This window comes from Balearica regulorum, chromosome 8, assembly GCF_011004875.1.
Source record: "Balearica regulorum gibbericeps isolate bBalReg1 chromosome 8, bBalReg1.pri, whole genome shotgun sequence".
Taxonomy (NCBI): Eukaryota; Metazoa; Chordata; class Aves; order Gruiformes; family Gruidae; genus Balearica; species Balearica regulorum.
The window spans coordinates 32,474,711-32,492,931 of record NC_046191.1 but is presented as its reverse complement, the minus strand read 5'-3'; the positions used below and the strand labels follow the sequence as shown (position 1 = coordinate 32,492,931).

The following is an 18,221-nucleotide window of genomic DNA, read 5'->3' as shown; positions in this document are numbered from 1 at the left end:
ACCCCACCTTCTATCTTCCTTAAATTACTTACTTCTTACTCAGGCTGTTAGCATCCTGCCCCTGTACTTTAGTCTAATGTTACGTTCCCCCAAAAGTGACCGTGTTCATTGTCCGTGCACAGGCAGCTGGCTCCTATTTGGCGTCCCGTATAGCCGTACGGCGCTCCTGTGCTTTGACCCACAGTTTAGGGATCTGTCTGAACTCAAATAAACAGTGTTTAAAACCAGTTGTGTATAAAGGAATATAAATCTTTGAAATTAGTAATTTTAGGGGGAAAAATGTCATGCACAGCTTTCCATTTGCGGTGTAAGCATTCTTTGGATAACACCTGAATTTACTTAATCTGAACACTATGCAGGATAACTATGGAGCCATTTTTGGTACAGAAAGAGGTTTAAGAACCACTCCTTCAACATTTACACCTCTCCCATGAACACCAGCTCAGCAAAATCCCTGCAGACCTGAAGCGAAGAGCAGTTAGGTCAAGGACACAGCATCCTTTTGCAAAGGTGCGTCACGGTTTGGGTGCTACTACCCACCAGCTGCTCGCTACTGAGCATCGTTTCCGTATCATCACCTCTCGGTTTGCCCTGTGCTGATCCACCATCAGAGCATTTGTTATCTGCTTCAACACAAAGGTCAGCCAGAAGAGTTCATGGTTGATGCCTGCAGAGGTTACTGCTCCCAGCTGCCTGTATGTCCTCTCTTTAAGGGATGCTCGATCCCAGGAGTGCGAGCAGAACTTCTGCCACTCCAGCTTCCCAGGACAGCACGGTCACGTCAGTCTGTGCCCTGACTCCTCTTTGCAGGTGGTTTGTTTGGGTTGAATTCAAAGCTATTTGCAGTTGATTCAATCAAAAGTTACGAGTGACCGATCCAGCTGCTGTCCCAAAACACACCCAAGCAGGATGGGTGCAACTGGATTCACCCAGTTCATCCAAAGCTGGTTTGAAACCACTTTTGCAATCAAGTGTTGTGACTCTCCAAGTCAGCAGATCTTTAGTGAAGCACCAACGCATGCGAATGCCACGCCAGTGACTCCTGCGTGCACGGCACGGACTCTGTGATTGCAGAAGGCATTAAACAATATTAAGTTGTCTTTGCAAAGCGTACATGTGCCTTCACCTCTCTTGAGGAACCATGAAGATTATGAACTAATTCGTGCTGTTCACCACCAAAACCTGAAACTGGAACTGACTCAAGGACCAGGACCCATCCAGAAAAGGACTCCTTCCATGCAGCACATGGATCACAACTCATCTAGGGAGGAGCAGCGGGTCATACATCAGTCTAGCCACGGGACCGTGAAGTTTCCAAAGTCAGGGAGATGAATTGCTGGCTGGAGGTCCTGTAGTTGTGAAAGGCGTATAACTGAGCACGAACAAGCTAGAGGAAATAACCCTGAAAGAAAACGGCAAATGAAGTGCTCCATGCCCCCTCAGCCACCCAGGCATGCAGTTGAGCTCTTGCTGTGATTTTTCCGCCAAACCGATACATGAATAGAAGGAGGGGAGGAGAACAGCTGAAAACATTACAGCCTCACAGGAGTCAAAGCAAGGAGAGAAACCCATACAGAGCAGGGAAAAAAATAATACATTCTGGTGAACTGTAGGAGCAGAGAAGAAATGTGTAATAAATAACTGAAAAAGCTTCCAAGTACCAGTGAATACAATCAGTAGGAATTGCCACATAATAGGATTTTTTTTAAAGAATTGTGCTGCCAGAACAATACAAATGGCTACAGGATTATAACTCTTGTGGATAACCCATACCAAAATATGCCAGTGCAGACATCCAAAATTGCTAAAGCTCTACAGATGCTCACTCAGGAAGAGAAACTGATTGGAAGAAAAGTTAATGCAACGCTGTTTGATTCCCAAGAGTGGAATAAAATAATACGGTCCCCCGAAGAAAACAGAAATATGGCTTACAAAAGATTGAGAAGACTTAGAAAAGCAAGAAGGACGTGAGCACATATGCTATTTGGCTGACTTTGCGAAGAGGCTGAGCAGGCAACGGCTCCGAAGATGCGAATGCGTTGCCCAGGCTAGCTCTCCACTGGTCCACGCTGGGCCTCTCATTCGTGTCCAAGGGCCGGGGACAACATCTGCAGACGTGGAAATTTCACCCACTGCACCGTTTTCATCCTCTTGAGACCAGAAGGACAATCCTAATTCAAAAGTACTTTCCAATTTCTACTGCTACACTCTGAGCAGATCTCCCTTCTCCTGCAGATAGATTGAGGTGGCCCCCCGGAGCTATTTCGACTCCTTTTCCCTCTGCCCACAACAACCTCTCCTTACAATTACTTCATCATTCAAATGCTCAAATATTGTTCCTTTTCAAATTCGATGTCCACTGCACTAAGACCTTCAGGGCCTTAGTTATTAGCATAAGGGGCCAAGGAACCACACACACGTCTCCATACTACCCACAGAGCCACAAAGAATTGCTGAAGCCATCTCAGCAGCCTTCAAACTTAAAATAGTTTGACCTACTGCTGGTATTTGTGCAGAAAATACATGAAAAACGTCACATTTCAACAGCATAGCATCGCTTGGGGGTTTTTGATAACCTCTCTACGAGGATGTCATATGGCTGCATCACCTTCCTCAGGGACGTATCTCAAAGCCTTTATCCCTGACACATTTATTACTTTGAGAAGTAATGTAATGTTAGTTAAATTTCATTTATATCTTTGTTCCTTCTTTATTTTGTTCTTATTTCCCTCCTCGTGTCCAGCAAAGTTTAATTACAAGAATTCATTGGGTCGAATCGTCTCCATCTCCAGCTCTGCAGGTTCAGCGTGCCCAGCCGGGTCAGGTCCAGCAGGACCATTCCAGGGTCCGCGATTCCCTGCGACAGTGAAACTTCAACGCAGCTGCAGCCAAAGCGAAAAGGCAGCCAACCAACAGCTGTACAATGTTAAGCTCCTCGGCCCCGTTACTCCCACATTTAGCTTTTTGCACATGAAAATAGCAGCTGCTTTCCTGAGAGTAAATTCTGCAATATCTTTATAGCCTTCCTCTCCCGCTTTTAGCTTCAAGTGTGAGAAGGATTTCTTTTTAAAATTAGAAAAAGAAATAAGTTTACGAACTCTAACAGCAGGCAGGCTCTCTTGGATGTGATTTTATTATGTTAGGAAAGCAATACTGAGACTAAATAAAAAAAACCACATTTAATTTTCTATTAAGAAGAAAGAAAGAAAGAAAAGAAAAAAAGGAAAATGGGGGAGTCAAACTACTGCTAACTGTAGTACTTCTCCAAAAGCTAACACTCAACTTTAGAGTTTACCAGAAGCTTAAAAGACTCAAAACCATTCCCATCAGAGCAAAGCAGGGCAGAGCGAAGCACCCGCAGAAGTTCCCTTGCTGGGGTGCAGAGCTGACAGTAAGCCAGCCACCGACCTGAAACACTACATCTGGTTTCCAGTGACTATGAAAAATCCTTCAGCCTGAGGGACAGACAGAAAACTTACCCACAATTTCCTCAAATCCCAAGAAAGCAAACGCTTTGCCCCCGCTCGGCAAGCAGAGCACAGTTGCTCAGCCCTTTGCAAGAGACCTGGTCCCAGACATACAGCTCACCTGGCTCTGCTCTGCCACAACCCTCCCTCTTTTTTTTTGCCTTTTTTCCTTCCTTGTTTGTTTGGGGTTTCTTGTTTTGTTCTGTTTTGGGTTTTGTTTTGTGGGTTTTTTTTTAAAGTAAGGCAGCGCCAAGAAAAATTTTAAATAACACACACAAGTACCATCCAGCTCTCTAATCTTGGCTTTCCATTTTGCAATGGTAGAAAAATAACACAATAACACTTGTTGTTGTTGTTAAACTATGTGATTGCACCACACAAACCCAGCTTTTAAACAGCTCTATTGCCCCAAGTATAAACCAGTGGTGCACAAGGTCCTGCAGAGATCGTGCACCTCCCTCCCAAGCCCACGAACGCGGCTGGTCACGGTTGAGCAAGGAGCCTGTAACTTGAACTTGGTTCGATGTCATTCATAAGAAAAACCGTATCACCACGTCTAGTTCCCCAGAACTCGAACCGACATAACTGCGAACGCCGGTGGCATTTATAGCACCTGTAAATCATACATTGCCAGGCGACTGATAAACACAGCCTCATGAAAATCAGCCTCCAGAGCGACATGCACCAAATCACCAGTGTTACTGTATTTTTCCATCCCCATGTTATATGCAAATTCTGCGCAACTGAATTACGGGACTGTAGCCGAGCACTTACCAATTATATTTTAAACAGACTATTTAAAGGTGCCTGCATCCCACTGCAGAAAACGTCACTAGGCTAGAGACAGCGGAAAAGCATCAACCCCAGAAGCTAATAACAGGATTCTTCTCGCTTTACCTCATCCCTCTTCGATCGCATTTTTTATAATTAAAAAATTACATGACGAATAGCCACTGTTTTGTCATCTACAGTGAATCATTTAATACATATGTCAGTGCTCATAAATAAACCATAATTCATCAAGGTGAAGTTCAGATCTTCGAAACTCCGAAGACCAAATCCAGAACATCGATGCGAGAGCTTGAAGCTAAAAAGAACAAGGACAGAGACGGCATTTGTGGTTCGTCAAGGCTTTGTGCAGAACGACGCGGAGAGAAGAGCCGTTCTGCGAGCAAAGGCCTTCACAGCTGCACCTTCTCCTACACCGGTGTGATAAAGCACTAGCACCAACATGGAGAATCCTCTTAGTAACCGTCACCTCCTTGGAAGAACAACAAGTTTTAAAATATATTGAAATAAAAACTAAAAATTGCCATGTCTTCTTTTTTTTTTTCCTTCTTTTTTTTTTTTTCCTTCTTTTCTTTTTTTTTTTAAATTCCCTTTGCTAAAAGAGAAGCAAAGTCTAACTGCTTAGGTTTACCAAATACGCTGCAAAGCTTAAAACCAAAAATGAAAAAAATAAAATAAAATCAGAACATTCTGCCTAGAATCACTTCACTTTCCTTTCTGATTAACAGCTTGCCATAACTTCACGCTCCCTCACTTTACGACGCTGCCATCGCCACCCTGGAAGGGGTTTTGCAATACGCCGAGTCCCTACAACGCTGCCGTGCAGAGAGCAAAAGCTGTAGGACTTTAAGCGGAGGCAGAGCGAGGAAGGCTTGGTTTGAGCCCTGCCGCAGGAGCTCCCGAGGAACCCAAGAAGCAATTTTGATAAGGAATTAGGTGAAATCAGCTTTGTCTTACCAACGCCATCCCGCCTCCTCGCAGTGAGATTGAGAATTATTGACTGCTTGCTGGGACTGCAGAGACCCCCTCAAGTCCCCCAGAACACCAGGGGAGGAGAGAAATGCCATGGCAGGAAGGGAAGAAGGGAAGAAGTTGCTTAGCAACTCCCCTATTCCGACAGCCCGGTTGGGCGAAAGAAATTCAAAGTTTAAGGGCGAAGGAATTAAACGGAAACTTCATTTTCTACAAGGTCCTCAGCTGACGTGAATGACATCGCTTGGATGACTGTTGTAGGGCTAAGTCAGCCTGTGCCAGCCACGGATGCGGGGCAAAATTAACAGGTATCAACAGCTCCCCAATGAAGCAATAACAGAAAGCAGCAAAAACCTGGGGAAAGAAGCCTTGATCACCTTCAAGCTCTTATATCAAAGTCACATAAAGCACCCACTTGCATTTCATTACCCAAATGCCAAAAACTCCCCCCAAACATCCCAAAAAGAGAGTTTCTGAGAAAGCACCAGAGATCAATCTTTAAATACAGCCAAGATGCAAAGCCAGGAACGGCAATTCCTCGGGCGTTTGCCAGCCGGCACACACAGACGGTACCAGCTGGAACGGAAGCTGTAACCCTATCAGCTTGATTTTGCCTCTTTTTAGGCAATAAAAAGATCTTCTACAGGCCTCTGAATTCAAAGGACAAATGATAATGTTAAGCTCAAATGTGACGGGAGGAATGATGTGGATGCTCACATAGCTCGGAGTTTAAAGCCAGGCTTACCAACGGCTCCATGGCTTTACTCTGGGCAACCCACTTCCCCGGCATGCACAGATCCCCAAAGAGAGACTCAATAAAACAAGGGAGTTACTTGATGCAAACAAGCGTTTCCGTAGATCTACTGGCTTAAAAAAAAAAAATATTTTTTTTTTGCTATTATTTGACACAGAAGATCAATCTGCATGTGACTAGTGCATTTCAGCCTATAACATACCTGATAAAAGTGTAATGGAACATTAATCTTCGTTTAAGATTGCTTAAGTGCCTTATTAGATTAAAAAAAAAAAAGGATCTGATTTTATGTAAGCTAAAGTACAGACTCAGAGAAGGACATTAACGGATCTCTTATATACAAATAAGAACCAGGCCTGGTATTTCAGAGCACAGCAGACTTTTTCAGAAGAACGGGAGCAGGTAATCTGATTTTTACATGATAAAATCCACCGCTGTTGTATTTTCACCATGGCACTCGGCTTTCCTCAGTGGTTTGTGAGTGAAAAGCCAGCCCGAGCCCCAAGGATCTCGCTCCCTGCGAGCGGCCACACACCCTCGCAGAATACCAATGACGTGGGATGGCACATCTGGGAATCAAAACAAGGGGCTCCAAAACAGGCGAGCAGATTGCAGGCAGGAACCTCACTTTCAGCAGAAACAAATTCTGTTTATTTTAGCAAGTCAAACTGAATACGTAAAATAAATATATTGCCCCGATCGCTTCCCACCCGCTGCGCAGCTGGTAGCTAATGGGTATATTACAGGCAGTGTTTGAGGTGCGGAGCTCGCCCGTGACATTTTTCTACTCCCCAGTTTGCAAGAACACGAAATGTTTGATTTACTCAAAATTTACAAAGGAAAAATATTCCATTTTCCATCCGAGCCACCTAGGAGGAGGAGTGGGAAACGCTCTGGTACAATCTCGAAAATTACAGATTGATCAGCCTTACAAGTTGTTTGAAATCAGAACTAATGACAGTGTTTGAAAACAACTTGAGAAACACGTTATATCAAACAATTTTAACCTAGCTTCAGTCATGGAAGTCCATGTGCTCAGTTTCTTTGGATGAAGAAAACGTCACTGTTATTTGAACATTTAAAAGCCAGTGACAGCATCTTGGAGGGACTTTACTGCAGAACTTCCAGGGCAAGTGGCTTGCAAGGAGCCTTAGAAAGTTAACTGGTCTGCCACAGGGAAGAGAAGAGGCAGGGAAGAGAAGAAGGACATCTTGACAAAGGGACACGTTTATAGAATCACAGAATCACAGACTGGTTTGGGTTGGAAGGGACCTCACAGCCCATCCAGTCCCAACTCCTCTGCCATGGGCAGGGACACCCTCCACTAGCCCAGGCTGCCCAAAGCCCCATCCAACCTGGCCTTGAACACTGCCAGGGATGGGGCCTCCACAACCTCTGTGGGCAACCTGTGCCAGGGCCTCACCACTCTAACAGGGAAGGATTTCTTTCTAACATCTCATCTAAATTGACCCTCCTTCAGCTTAAACCCATTACCCCAACTCATCAGGTCCCACGGACTTGTGCACCTTCAGGTTCCTTAGATGTTCTCAAACCTGATCTTCTCCTACAGTGGGAGGTTCTGCATTCTCCCAGTCTCTGCCTTCTGTGGCCTGGGCAGTGTGGCTCAAGCATTTGCCAGTGAAGACTGAGGCAAAGAAGTCATTGAGTACCTCAGCCTTCTCCATATCCTGGGTAACCAGGTCACCCGTTTCATTCCGGAGGGGACCCACGTTTTCCCTCATCCTCCTTTTCTCACTAACATACCTATAGAAGCTTTTCTTGTTGTCCTTGACATCCCTGGCCAGACTAATTTCTATCAGGGCTCTGGCTTTCCTAACCTGCTCCCTGGCTGCTCGGACAGTTTCGCTGTATTCCTCCCAGGCTGCCTGCCCTTGCTTCCACCCTCTGTGGGCTTCCTTTTTTTGTTTGACTTTGCTGAGGAGCTCCTTGTTCATCCACGGGGGCCTCTTGGTGGATTTGCTTGACTTCCTCTTTGTTTACCCTTGACAGGCTTCCTTGAACGTCAGCACAAGGAAACGACTCCTCCAGGAACACTCCGGAGCAAAAGCCTAACTCAGGAGAGCTGAGTGGTCCTACAGCCTGCCTGCCTTCCTCTAGTCCTCATTAATTCCCCTCCCATCACGTAGTAATAAACTTTAATACCGGAAAAAAACCCAAACGAACACCCAAAGCAAAACCCCACTTCAGCATTCTTCAGGGGGCTAAACCACATCTCCAGAAAAGAGCTATACGTGATGGGTGGCACTGAACTGTTCAAATTAATCAGGACTAGAGAAAACTGCAGAATTAAGCTGCCCGAGAGTGGAATAAACTTATCTTGACAAGCACAAGGTAACACAGATTAGAAGGAATAACGGGCAACTGTGGCCTGAGCTTTACCGCAGACAGCTCAATGACAGCCTATCGTTGGGATTCGGCAAACAAAACCCTGCAAAAACATGACAGAAAATAACACGTAAAGGTACGTCAGCACTGCCGTATTTTATTTCTTGCTTTCATTTCATTATTTACCATAGAAAGTTCTACATACTGAATTTAAAAAAATAAAGAAAACACTAAATCAAAACAGCAAAAAGATTCATTAGTATTGATTTGTATTGCAAGATGAGATATATCTTTTTTTTTTTTTTTTTTTAAATTTCTCGCAATCACCCCAACACACACTTTGTTTATACACATGAACAATCAACTGGTCTTACTACCAGAAGGCTTCACCCTGATACACTGCAATTCAGTAGATCTCTCACAATTTCTGAAAAACCCTCTTGAAGGCATAGCACCATTTCGTAGCAAGTCTCAGTGGAAAACACTTGGAAGAACTGTCATGATGTGGCATAAAAATATGCAAGACAGCTCTTGCATATTATGCCCGTCTCTTATATAAATCTCTGATGAAAAACGCACAAGCACCTTGTTGCTGCGCACTATTAGCGGACCCATGAGCTGCAACTCCTCTTCCCCAATTTTTACAGACCAGGGTATCCCGCTTACCAAAATTAATTTTTCATGCTTAGCAAGAGAGACTCCATATGCACATTCAGATGCATTCCGTAAGAGGGAAGAATTTGTATTCTTCAACAATAACGCAGTCAGCTTATGCTACCAGACAGCTCCTTGCTAACATCCCTTCATTAAGTCTTCAACTCAACCCATTCCACGAGTTGCCCTGTCAATAGATGTTTTCGCTGTAAATAGGCATCGTATTTTCTATGAGGAGGCTCAATCAAAATAACGGAGCAAGACAAACTGAAAAACAACCCTGACTCCCACGCGGTTACTCCCATTTCCCTAGACTCAAGGCAATATATTCCACCCCTTGGATCACCTTCTGATGGTCCCACGCACCAAGCCCATACATTTTCACATATCTCACAGTAAGAGTTAATTGAATTTCCTACTTTCAAGGAGTATTTTGGACTGGCTTTTTAGCCTAGAAAAACTCTAGAGCTGAACTCTAGACCAGTTTTTTTTCCTTCCTTAAGCATGTTACGAAAGTTCATTAGATGTTTCGTAAGAAGTACTGCCTGCCAGAAGTAAAAGCCTGACGACTTTCAGCTTCCCTAGACACCTCTACCCTTGGTTCAGAGAGAAAAACTTCTATCTTCCAACTCCCCGAGGTAAACTAGGCAGATGTAGTACAAGCTGTGAATGAGCGACCGAGCAGAAGCTGCGCTAGAGACGACCACGCTCTGCAACGCAGGCTGCAACACCGCGGCTCGTGCGATGGGTTTTCAGGCATCTCTGTGTTCGTGTTTTCCTCCGCACCCTTCCCTTTGACATGAAAATGTTGCAAAGCTGTATGTGCCTCTGTGTGTGTGTGTATATATATAAAAAATATGCGTGTATATACACACACTTATACATACACACACTATAAAGCCAAGTAAAATATCTGGAAAGCACAAATACACACGTCTTTGTACTCAAAACCAAGATTCCTAAAAACACCTGACCTTACCTCCTCCTCCTCCCGTGGTGCCAGGCTCTCCCAGCTCAAACAGATTTAACAGCACTCTGTGCTAGAGCTTCTGCCGGCTGGTTACAAGGGCAGGAAACATCTCTCATCCTCTTAAACATCCAAACTGCTATCCAGAGCTGGTTTAAGGCAAGCTTTGAAACCATTTTTCTGTTAATTATCCTAACACTATTTTTTAAAATAATTTTCAAGATTGTTGTAAATACTTCCTACGATTATAAAAGCTCCCTTTACTTATTGCCTTTAACTTAAACCTCAAGTGATCTTGATTAGTATTAACCCAAATGAGACCTCCACCCCTAAATAATAAGATTGTATGGCACTTCTAATTTAGAGTAGGATATTCTATTATTATTCTGCAGCCTTCTTCCAAGGAGATGTGAAGCAATGCTTCCAGGATAGGAAAGTTGGGGCGGGAGGGGAAGAGCCCATAACCCCTGCAACACATGCACATCAAACTCCCTAAGCCAGGGGACTCGCAACGACTCGAGATGAATTTTCAGTAAACCTGGGAAATTTCATTTTTGACAGAAACAACCCAAGCCTTCAGACTGATGCAATTTCTTCTCGATGCCAAGCAACAGCCAGCAGCCTCTGTGGAGTTTTGTTCTGATGGTTTGGGTCACGAAAAAGCCATGAAATCACAGCAAAATTCCAGAGACGCTATGCCAAACAAAGAAAGAGCGGCACCCTTTTAGGGTTACGCTTGCCATGCTGTTTTCAAACATTAAAAATCATAAAATATTGTTAATATATTTAACAACTAAGCAGTTGTTACACGCCAACATCCTTATTATGCAAAGCAAAACTTTTCCCACTGCACGCTACCAAAGACCCTAAAGCAGGAGACAAAGTACATGTGCTGAGAAACCTAAAGAACTGTTTTACAGAAAGTTTCAGATACTGCTAATATCCTTACCTAACAGTTGGCTTCCACTGTTAGACCTTCACATTACAGTGGATGGAAAAAACATAAATGAAATAATAAAATAAGGAAAATATTTGCTTATGCTATTCATAAATATCATCTAGCCTATTTCTTGCAGAAAATAAACAACCAAACAACTACCTCTAGCAAACAGGTGTTCAACTTTAAATCATAAAAAAGGCACTGCAGATTTTTGCTTGTTTTGTTTGCATTTTTTATCCCCCACTTTAAAGTTTGCTCTCATCTGCTGAGCGGAATCTTGTTTTCTCGCTTTAGGTAACAAAAGAACACGTGGAGTTTGATGGAAATGCTGGCACAACTTCTCTCTGCACCTTAAAATATTTGTCTCTGAGTGCACATATTTTACAATCTGGAATTTTGTTGCTTTAGTCCCTACCAACAACAGCCCTTCTGAAAGATGAAGAAATAGTCACCGAGGACCTCCTTGATTCCCACCAGCAGACGAGAGCTGCAGCTGCTCCGACCGTAATGGCCTCTTGGAAGTACATTATTCACAAAATCGGCTTTTAACAACCACAAATGTCCAAGTAGCTCATCTCATTTCATTGGGTACAGTACCAACGAATTTCTAACAAAGGATGCTGGTTTGGGGACTTACAATAAAGATGAAGAGTAACCGTACTGCTGAATGAGATCAAGTTAAAGCACTGATCTCCCGCGCTAACAGAACCTGCCCCGGCTTATCTCCCACGCCGTCGCCCGAGGAGAACAGAGGTCAGACCGGGATCACAGCTCTGCGCCAGCCGACCACGTCCACACTGCTTCTGAAGCTCTTGAAGGATACAAGAAAACAGCAGATTGATGGTTTTGATAATCCTTTGAGACAGTTCCTATTCTTTATTTGAGCATTTCTTTTTCCTGGTGCTGTTTTATCATTTGGGTTTCCATTTAAAATAGCTCTGGCCTGAGAGAAAGCTGCCCCAAATGCCACAGCTCACTGGACAGCCGAACCCTGACTCTGTTCAACGTGATTCGTGCATTACTCACGATCGTCACCAGAAGAGATGCTACAAGCACTTACGGTATTTAGACTGTAAATACCAACTTGAGTGGTGTGAACAGCTGATGTAAATCAGTCCTCCTCTTAGATACAGATGTTGTTGGCTTAGAAAACATCTGTCTTCTATTCTTCTAAATACCACTAGTGTCCTATCTCTTCTTATGTCACATTTGCTTTTTCTCCCTGCACCCCAAAATCCCCTTCCTGGTGTCTCTGCAGCCCTTCTCACCGGAACTTTCATCACGATCCAACCACTCTCCTAGAAGCATCTTCAGAGGTACGTGACGAGAGACCAACCACGCTTATCATAGCATGGGTTATAACACGATAGACTTTCTGCAAAAGTCTGGACACTGTAAAAATCACCTTCTTCTAACACAACACGGGCAAGAGAGTAACTCCACTAGGACTTAAGGATTCCCCTTGCAGCTAATTATATTATATTACCCAAAAATATTTTAAATGTTTCCTGAAGGTGAAGAAAAACCTTGCCTTCACCAGAGAGCCTCTGATCCAACCTTGTGACATGAGATGCATTTCCTTGCGATGCCACCCCCAGGTGTTTGACTAGCGCTGACCCCTACAAACGGCTGCACCGTAAATCCTCGGCGTTAATAAAGTTGCTTCAACGCTTAGCTCAGTTTGTAGGTGATGGCCTGGGTCATCAAATAAATGGGCTTTTATCTTCTTGAGCAACTAAACAGCGAAAGGGCTCTCCTCCAAGTTCAAGAGCGATATTCAAACCCGTTTGAAATGGCTTGTGCAAACCAGCGCAGAGGACCGCGCACGGGGAGCAGGATTGGGAGCAGTATTACCCCTACGTGACACTTCTCCCGTGAAAACATGGTTCCTCCGTGCATCCTTAACAGCCTAAAAATTTGTCATGCAAAAATGGAAATCTCCACTAATCCCCTGGATCAAAGAGAGGCTTAAAGCTTTAGGGATTTGGCTATCCTAGGAATGATGTTCTTACAGGATTGTATACATGCTAGACCCCTTCGCTTATGACTTTTTTTAAATAGCATTTAAAAAAAAAATAAATAGTACGCTAGGTTTATCCTTTAAAATGGCAACATGCTGCATTTGAAGTCTGCTGGTTTTATACAAGTTATATAATTAGTACTTGGACAAAAAGATCAAGAAAAATTTGTAGCTTTTTTCATTGTGTAAGTGCAGATATAATTTTTAAGAAAAAGCTGGGTTTCTGCCAAGAAAAAAGCTTGCAGTAGAAATTCGTCAGGGGAAAAGTATCACGTCCTGTTCAGATTGTAAAATACCAGTTATTCTTGAAGATGAGCAAAGAGCTGGGGAGCAGTTAAAGGTGTCAATGCTATGGCAGTGGAAACAGTAAACCGTAATAAAAGTCAGTTTTAGTAAAGTAAAACACATTTTAACATAGCATCTTAAAAAATGATACCTACCAGGCATCATGATAGCACAGTTCATTCATTATGCTTTATAAATAATCTCTCATGAGCCAAAAAGTATGAGATTATACAGTCAACAATTACCATGAATATAATGACCAAATCGGTTACCACTGCTGACATGTATGGGGCACAACCTTTTAACGCAATAAGAAAGCACTTTCACTGGAAATAATAATGATTTCAGAGCTGATACAGTAAGCTGTGATTCTGCAAAGATTACTAGTCTGCCCTATACATGCAATTGCATATGAGGCATACAAGAATTTTTCAGCACATCATCCACTTCTTAAAATAATTTGTATTTCAGAAAAAAAAACCCAAAAGAAAAACAACAAGACCAATCTCCTCCCCTTACAAACCAGCCGTAACTTCAACTGCAGAGCCAGAGGCGCTTGAGTTGTGAAAAGTAAACATGTAACAGGAAGGCAGACCAGAGAATAAAAGCTCTCCATAGACAATGATAAATTGAAATTGCAAATTAAAAAGTCTTCTCAAATTCCCAAAGCAACCTCAAAAGCTGGGGTACCAGCCCACTCCGGAACCGCCATGGCAACGTTTGGATTCTAGGCACAGGCAAGAAGTGTTCACTGCCAGCAGTAACAGGGTATGGGGAACAAAAGGAGAGTAAGGAAAATATTACTAACTTTCTAACTTTAAAAAAAACCCCTAAAACAACAACAACAAAAAATCCCAACATTTTGGGGTTCAATATTTCCTGTATCCCAAATGCTCACAGAAGCACAAGCCTCAGACTCACTTGAAAATGTATGTCTTGAAGTCCCAGAGGCTATAAAATTCAGAGAACAGGATAGTAGTACAGCATATTAATCTATTTAATAGCTTCTTAAATGTTGATTCGGCAAAGGAAATAGCAAGCAACCCACAGAATCACCTTCAATTTTCTCAAACTTCTAAAAAAAAAAAAAAAGTATGGCCTAGACTACATAAACACCCATTACTGTACTTCTATTCACCTGACTAAGGATTACCTTCGTTTTCTGCCTCACCTAAAACCTTACTATGACAGCGAATCCATATCCAAAATATTTGAACACTCACACACCCTTTTGAACATCCCCGCTCAACCTGACATCCCATAGGGCTTCTTTTCCGAGAGAAGTGTTTTAATTCTTACGAGTCAACCAACACGCTCACTGAAGCGGTGCTCCCTCGGGAAAACATTCAAATGAGCTCTCCTATTAAATTATAAAATATATTTGCCTCCAGTTGTTTAACACGCGCTTGAGTTTCTTTAACAACAGGGCATCCTTCAGTATTGAGAGGGAGCATGTTCCCATGCTGTTCAATTATTTTCTCGCTAAAGAAATATCAGACCTCTGAAATGAAGGTTAACCATTTTGACGTACAAAACCAGCGTACGAAGATATTTAGGACACCACTCATATCATTAATGACAATGCTGCATTTATACATACTCTACAAGCATGGAATTCAGTGAAGAAAAATGACTGCAGGCTGCAAAAGCGTGTTTAAAAAAGGATGCTATTATAATTCAGCAGCATTAAAACACAAGTGAGGAGAAAACCCCACCAATCTTCGCTCTACGGTCTGCCTCTTCCTAACTTAAAAACTACACGAGCATTTTATTGCAGGGTACCCCTGTCAAAAAGGATGGTCTGGAATAGAGGAAAGTTTGGGCATCCTTCGCAGGACTCGCAAGGGCATCCTGGCTCTTCTCCCTTTTACTCTAGAAACACAAGGTGGTTTTGGCCAAGACCTTTATCAAGACCATGAGGATGCCTTCCCTGGAGAGAGGTGGGGAGACCTCTCGTTAGATCCCTTACCACTTCCTCATCCCCTTACTGACATTTTTTTAAAACCAATGAGTTCTGTCCCACGAGCTGTAAGCGGCTCCAGATGAAGATGCAGAGATGCACGTCCAGGTCACGGCGACACGTTTATCAGCCTGCACTGGGAAACCCTAATACCAGGCTGGTTGGGCTCCTGGATTTATGCTCCAAGCATCCTGTCCCTCGTATAAACAATGGTTACCATGAGCTACCTGTACCGCACAGCTGGAACCGGGACCATCAAACACACAGCGCAGCAACGCTGAGGAGCAATGGAGCAGCAAAACTGCACCTGAGGCTGTGAGAGCAAGGCAGCAAAGGACACAGAAAACACACCCAGCAACATAGAAATTTGCTCTTCCATGGGTCAGGAAGAGAAAGGCAGTCTAATTCTCACATAGCACAATCCAAATACAATCAGAGGAAAAAAAAAAAAAAATTGTGCTGTTTCCAGTCAGAGGGGAAAAAAAGTCAATAAAGCCAATTATCACTGCTTTGGTAGGCTTCCAGTCCCAAAAAGGAAATAAAATCTTCCCCTTTCATGTGCATGTGTTTTGTTTATAAGTAAAGGAAGGAAGACATTTCATTTAAAGAAAAAAAAAATTAAAAATCTCTATAGTTCTCACTATCATCCTTTACTTTCAGTCACTCATGAAAACCAGCATCTCATATAATTCAGATGCACTGGCAGTACGAGATTTCCTTTCAATACTGCAGCCGGCAATCTGAAAAGCACTGCCAGACAGGTCAACGGTATCTGAAATTAAACACGCTCCTTTACGAGCCTCTATGCAGATGTGCAGGACGACAGGCTGCGTTTCGCAGTCCTCAGTCCCAGAAGGACCGACATCCATACAATTATTAAGAAAGCGATTGAGAACTGTGTGCGGTCGTTCAGCCTTTCAACGCTGTGAAGGCCGCATTCACAAACGCCTGCAGAAACAAGATCGCCAGTGTTTGCTTAATTCTTGTACTTGAAAGGAAGAGTTTCAGATGACAGCAGAAGAAAAGAAACCAGTAATGGGAAGCAAGAATTTGTTGGGGAATAATTCAAATGTGAAACCATTAATTAAATATGCAAAGTACTTCCAGAAGCAGCAACCGATAGACAAACCCCAAATGCTGCATTTACTGTAAACAAGTGTGAACGCAGAGAATAAATATATCTACCTTCCAAACTGGGATTTGACTTTCTAATCCCTTGTCTACAGATTTTGAATTCGCCTCTTTCTTAAACGCATGTTCTGTGAAGGATGTCTCTGCAAGATTAAGACAAGAAGTAAATATTTCAGTGTTTAGAAAAGGGGAAAATTGTTTGTTGTTCAAGTTTTCTTGAAGTCCTCAGAGCACAGAAGACAGCTTCTGCTCCTGTTTAATACAGAGGATTTACCAGTATGTAAGTAAACAGTGCTTCTTGTTACCAAACAGGCAGCAGAGAGCTCCAACGAGCTCAAAACAATTCCAGGCACAATTCACAGGGTTTCAGATAAGACAGGTGAAAGGAGGAGTTGAACGGTTTCAAGCCATTTGTGTAGGAGAGGAGAGATGCATGCAATTTCATTGTTACTTAAATATCTGTAGTACGTAGGAGTAGCATGGGAAAGAATCCCACTGTGCTGGACACTGTAAACATGGAGCAGGAGCAGCGTCCTCCAAAAAGCCTATCATTAAAGTATAAATTAGGAGATAAAACTAGCACAAGGTCAAAGAGCAGACAATTTGCAATTCCTATTAAACCTAATTTTACTTTTGTCGAACCCACCAGAAAACTCAAAAAAGGTTTAATGATAAACACTACAACTACTAGCATCCAGTCCTTACAAAATGCTGCTCGCTGCAAGCATCAGGACTGGTTTTCAGAAGATGGAGGGTACCACTCAGAAGATGGAGGGTACCACAATTCCCATCTTACATACGGGCAAACAGACAACTAAACATAATTGCAGCAGGTTCCAGATTAAAATAGATCAGCCTTCAGCCCCTCGACGCTATGAATCACCCTCGGCTTGAAAGATGGTTTTATAAAAGCAGATTCGGTCGGTTGAGATCTACGCAGCAAGTCTGTAGCATCGGCAAAACGTACCGTGCTCGCAGACGACGAGGGGTCCTCAGACACTGCGGGGCTCCCGGCACAAGCAGTTTTACGTGGAAAAGGAGGTATGCCTTTTGGGGGGAGTTTTACGGGGAAAAGGGAGATGCAGACAGATCAGGATGAATCTTCTATATACAAACTGACAAGGAGAGACACGCAGTGATTGACGCTGTATGTAATAAACACAACTGGTAAGAGTCTAGACAGGCTTTCAGTGCGTAAATATCAAATTATACGAAACCCGCTGGAGGGGACTCGAAGCAACCTCTGATTTTAAGATTCTACCTGAAGCTTAAAAGAAAGGCAACAATACCCTCTCTGGCTCCTTCCCCAAACAGATTCTGCTGATTTGCCTAACCAGACAAATCAGATAAACCCTGTGGTTTATAAATACTTTTCAAGTTTATTCTCAATAGGTAAATTGAGAAAAATGATGGATTTGGGGTTTTTTTTTTTCCTCTGAAGAAAAAGCAGGTGAGAAGGAGAGAGTCCCTTTCCCCATATAACCTATTCATCCTTCTTCACACTCACGGGGAGCTACAAAACCGAGTTGTGCTCAGCACCGTCACTGTCCTGCCCAGCGCACGCTGCATGGTTGGTTTTTTCCCCTGAGAACAACATGAAAATAAGTTTCCCACTGCATTGTTTCCAAACATTTTTTGTCTAAACTATTAAAAGACAGTTAACTGCTCCTGCCGCAACCCTTCTGCTCTGTAAAGGCTTCACACAAAGCACATCCAAAGCATCAATCCTTTATCGTCTAATTTCAGGAACATTTTGCAAGCATCAGTACTGCAGTTAAAACTCCTCACGTGTTTTTGTGATGGATAACAAAACCAGAAGGCATAGATGCCACAAAAACTCGTCACGAAATTATCCAAATGACTTGGGGGTCTGCAACGTGGGTTTGATCTTTCGATGAAGCGACCCACAACATGAACGCAGCTCACCCTGAACGCA

At 43.1% G+C, this 18,221-nt stretch overlaps 1 protein-coding gene across 3 annotated transcripts in view; it reads right to left on the bottom strand.

Moving 5' to 3' along the window:
* Window positions 1–18,221, bottom strand: part of C8H1orf21 (chromosome 8 C1orf21 homolog) — a 119,385-nt gene that overhangs the window by 79,527 nt on the left and 21,637 nt on the right. Inside the window, exon 2 of one of the 3 annotated variants that reach the window (XM_075760538.1) lies at window positions 16,340–16,428. The exons of the other annotated variants lie outside the window; for them this stretch is intronic. The gene's annotated coding sequence lies outside the window, so the exon portion shown is untranslated. The remainder of the gene's footprint in view (window positions 1–16,339; window positions 16,429–18,221) is intronic. 3 annotated transcript variants of the gene reach the window in all.